This window comes from Pseudophryne corroboree, unplaced genomic scaffold (assembly GCF_028390025.1).
Source record: "Pseudophryne corroboree isolate aPseCor3 unplaced genomic scaffold, aPseCor3.hap2 scaffold_1374, whole genome shotgun sequence".
In the NCBI taxonomy this organism is placed as follows: domain Eukaryota; kingdom Metazoa; phylum Chordata; class Amphibia; order Anura; family Myobatrachidae; genus Pseudophryne; species Pseudophryne corroboree.
In genome coordinates, this window is record NW_026968000.1 from 39,219 (window position 1) to 44,140 (window position 4,922).

General features: G+C 39.1%; 1 non-coding gene and 1 pseudogene across 1 annotated transcript; one reads left to right on the forward strand and one right to left on the reverse strand.

The window, feature by feature from the left end:
* The first annotated feature begins 2,007 nt into the window (after positions 1–2,007).
* Positions 2,008–2,170, forward strand: LOC134995130 (U1 spliceosomal RNA). Its single transcript, XR_010198000.1, has one exon. It is a non-coding gene; the product is annotated as a U1 spliceosomal RNA (small nuclear RNA).
* A 2,083-nt stretch (positions 2,171–4,253) lies between these two features.
* LOC134995126 (U1 spliceosomal RNA) lies at positions 4,254–4,432 on the reverse strand (annotated as a pseudogene).
* Between the last annotated feature and the right edge of the window lie 490 nt (positions 4,433–4,922).

The window sequence follows — 4,922 nt, forward strand, 5'->3', positions numbered from 1 at the left end:
AAGAAGGGGGTTTGAAATTTTGACTTGTCTACTTAAAGATCACCAAAATCTGATAACAAGGTCAATTACATCCCTGGGTGGGATTGAGCCACCAACCCTTTGATTAATAACCAAACACACTAACAGATTGCGCCACAGAGACACTTTACAAACGTACATACTGACAAAGGCTAATAAGCATTCATCTAGAACGTTTCCTAGAAAAACTTTAAAAAGTCAATAATCTGGAGAGTTTTTGTAAGATGTTTCTTCCATCAACCAACGAAGAAACACATTGGTACTTTCCCATGATGAGTGAGTGCTTCAGGATCTCTTGCACTTACATGTGCAGCAGAGTACTGCAATGGAAAAATGCTGGGCCCATAACCCAGAGGTAGGCAGATTGAAACTATCCTCTGCTATATGCATTTTTTTTTGTTAATTAAAGTAATCCAAAACTGGGATTGATATTTTTGCTCTTTTATTTTTACTTAAAGTACAATAACTTTTACCATTTTAATTTGTTTTAATAGTATATTGACAGTATTGTTTTCTTTCAAAAATCCACTTAATTTTCTTTACCCTATTATTAAAATGGTAATTGACAAAAACAAACGACATTGTCACCAGAAGAGCAATACAAAATGTACAAGTGATATATTAAAATCATCTTTCCAGCTTGAATTTCAATGATGCATTGGGGCAACGATTTTGTGAGAAACACCTTCACCCTTAAATAAAGATTTTCTTAATTCCTTACCTGTGTGCTAATTAGATATCACCTTGTTTTCACATTAAACAGACTTCCACATGCGAAAGCAGCAAGGATGCAGTGGCGTTAATGTTTCCTGGTGTCAACCTGTATTATTTCAGTAGACATTGAAATGAGGATGCATCTTGCTGCCTTTCCAATGAAGCAAGTTTAATTTAGTAATAGGTGAAAAACCATCCCTACAAAGGTGTTAATCAGAGACTTGGCTTTGTGGACACTTTTCAGAGAACAAATTTGTTAGCATAAAAATAAAGCCAGAAAATGAAGAGCTGTTTAATCACTCAATTGGATTTTTTTGCCAGCATATTTCTTTTTCTCTGCAACCCACTGCTAAATTGTGCTTCCTAGCTGTTTTTATAAAATCACTGAATCAAATCTAACTCTGATTACATCAGAGAAGGCCAGGTACCCTACACCATAACAGGGGGTTTGAAATTTTGACTTGTCTACTTAAAGATCACCAAAATCTGATAACAAGGTCAATTACGTCCCTGGGTGGGATTGAACCACCAACCTTTTGGTTAATAACCATACACACTAACTGATTGCGCCACAGCGACACTTTGCAAAAGTACATACTGACAAAGGCTAATAAGCATATATCTAGAACGTTTCCTAGAAACATTTTAAAAAGTCAATAATGTGGAGAGTTTTTGTAAGATGTTTCTTCCATCAACCAATGAAGAAACACATTGGTACTTTCCCATGATAAGTGAGTGCTTCAGGACCTCTTGCACTTACATGTGCAGCAGAGTACTGTAATGGAAGCATGCTGGGTCCATAACCCAGAGGTAGGCAGATTGAAACTATCCTTTGCTATATGCATTTTTTTTTGTTAATTAAAGTAATCCAAAACTGGGATTGATATTTTTGCTCTTTTATTTTTACTTAAAGTACAATAACTTTTACCATTTTAATTTGTTTTAATAGTATATTGACAGTATTGTTTTCTTTCAAAAATTCACTTAATTTTCTTTTCTGTGTGCTAATTAGATATCACCTTGTTTTCACATTAAATAGACTACCACATGAGAAAGCAGCAAGGATGCAGTGGCGTTAATGTTTCCTGGTGGTAGTGGGGGACTGTGTTTGTGCTTTCCTCTGGTCAGCTCTGGTAAAAGTCAGATTTCTTTGTCTCAGATCTTCCTCTAGCCTTGTTCTTCTTTCGAGAGTTCCCTTGTGCTGCCTCAGTTGGATCTCCTTCACTTGACAGGGGCGTACCCGAGCAGCGACCCTCCCCAGCACTAGCCCAACTCCTACTTACCTGCCAGGTGAGATACTATGATCATGAAGGTGCTTCTCCCAGGGCAAGGCTCACCCATTGCACTCTGGGTGTGCTGCTCCTGCGATTTCCCCAAATGTGGGAAACTTGACTGCATAATTTGTGTTTCCCCTGGTCGGCTCTCGTATAATTCAGATCTCTTTGTCTCAGGTCTCTCTCCAGCCTAGTTTGCTGTCTGTTTCCACTTCTCTTTTCTTAAACCGCTCCCTTCTATGCCCTTGCGCACCTTAATTAAATCTAACTCTGATTACGTCAGAGAAGGCCAGGTACCCTACACCATAAGAGGGGGTTTGAAATTTTGACTTGTCTACTTAAAGATCACCAAAATCTGATCACAAGGTCAATTACATCACTGGGTGGGAACCTTTTGGTTAATAGCCCATGTAAGTGCAAGAGATCCTGAAGCACTCACTCATCATGGGAAAGTACCAATGTGTTTCTTACAAAAATTCTCCAGATTATTGACTTTTTAAAGTTTTTCTAGGAAACGTTCTAGATGAATGCTTATTAGCCTTTGTCAGTATGTACTTTCGCAAAGTGTCGCTATGGCGCAATCAGTTAGTGTGTATGGCTATTAACCTAAAGGTTGGTGATTCAATCCCACCCAGGGACGTAATTGACCTTGTTATCAGATTTTGGTGATCTTTAAGTAGACAAGTCAAAATTTCAAACCCCCTCTTATGGTGTAGGGTACCCGGCCTTCTCTGATGTAATCAGAGTTAGATTTGATTAAGTGATTTTATAAAAAACAGCTAGGAAGCACAATTTAGCAGTGGGTTGCAGAGAAAAAAAATTATGCTGGCAGAAAAGTCCAATTGAGTGATTAAACAGCTCTTCATTTTCTGATTTTATGTTTATGCTAACAAATTTGCTCTCTGAAAAGTGTCCACAAAGCCAAGTCTCTGATTAACACCTTTAGTAGGAATGGTTTTTCACCTATTACTGAATTAAACTTGCTTCATTGGAAAGGCAGCAAGATGCATCCTCATTTCAATGTCTACTGAAATAATACAGGTTGACACCAGGAAACATAAACGTCACTGCATCCTTGCTGCTTCCTCAAGGGGAAGTCTGTTTAATGTGAAAACAAGGTGATATCTAATCAGCACACAGGTAAGGAATTAAGAAAATCTTTCTTTATGGGTGAAGATGTTTCTCACAAAATTGTTGCACCAAGGCATCATTGAAATTAAAGCTGGAAAGATGATTTTAATATATCACTTGTATATTTTGTACTGCTCTTCTGGTGACAATGTAGTTTGTTTTTGTCAATTACCATTTTAATAATAGGGTAAAGAAAATTAAGTGGATTTTTGAAAGAAAACAATACTGTCAATATACTATTAAAACAAATTAAAATGGTAAAAGTTATTGTACTTTAAGTAAAAATAAAAGAGCAAAAATATCAATCCCAGTTTTGGATTACTTTAATTAACAAAAAACAATGCATATAGCAGAGGATAGTTTCAATCTGCCTACCTCTGGGTTATGGACCCAGCATGCTTCCATTACAGTACTCTGCTGCACATGTAAGTGCAAGAGATCCTGAAGCACTCACTCATCATGGGAAAGTACCAATGTGTTTCTTCATTGGTTGATGGAAGAAACATCTTACAAAAACTCTCCAGATTATTGACTTTTTAAAGTTTTTCTAGGAAACGTTCTAGATGAATGCTTATTAGCCTTTGTCAGTATGTACTTTCGCAAAGTGTCTCTGAGGCACAAACAGTTAGCGTGTTCAGTTGTTAACCAAAAGGTTGGTGGTTCAATCCCACCTAGGGACGTAATTGACCTTGTTATCAGATTTTGGTGATCTTTAAGTAGACAAGTAAAAATTTCAAACCACCTCTTATGGTGTAGGGTACCTGGCCTTCTCTGATGTAATCAGAGTTAGATTTGATTAAGTGATTTTATAAAAAAAACAGCCACAAAGCACAATTTAGCAGTGGGTTGCAGAGAAAAAGAAATATGCTGGCAGAAAAATCCAATTGAGTGATTAAACAGCTCTTCAGTTTCTGGCTTTATTTTTATGCTAACAAATTTGTGCTCTGAAAAGTGTCCACAAAGCCAAGTATCTGATTATCACCTTTGTAGGGATGGTTTTTCACCTATTATTAAATTAAACTTGCTTCATTGGAAAGGCAGCAAGTGATGTCATCCAAGCAGTGGGTCAAGGTTGGCTTCAAACCTCGTCTGCTTATGAAAAGAGAAAAGGGGTATGCAGGGCATGGCGGCCTTTTGCGGTGCTTGGATGACCCCTAGTTCGCATTAAATAATGCAGTCGAGTTTCCCACATTTGGGGAAATCACAGGGGTCAGCATACCCAGAATGCAATGAATGAACCGCACCCTGGGAGAACAGTCTTCATGACCATGGTATCTCCTATGCAAAATAAGTATGATTTGGGATAGGGCTGGGGAGGGCCGCTGCTCAGGCACATCTCTGTCAAGTAAAGGAGATTCAACTGAGGCAGCACAAGGGAACTCTCATCTGGGGACAACAACTGCAGGGAGAACACATATTTTCAGATGAACATGGGAGGGCAGAAGGCTGCCTAATACTGAAGCACCCCCAAACAACAAACCAAATGCAACAACTAGTGCAAGCATTCCTGGGGGAAGGCCTGCAGCAGATGGATTTGCATATGGCGATGTCATCCAAGCAGTGGGTCAAAGTTGGCTTCAACCCTCGTCTGCATATGAAAAGAGAAAAGGGGCGTGCAGGGCATGGCGGCCTTTTGCGGCACTTGGATGACCCCTAGTTCGCATTAAACACCTCCACCCTCCGTCGGTGTGGGGCTCATGTTGGCTATGCCCCAGCCCCTGAAGGATTCAAGCTGATTTCTTGCAGCAGCTGGGCACTGTAACAGCTCCAGAGCTGCTCTGTAAT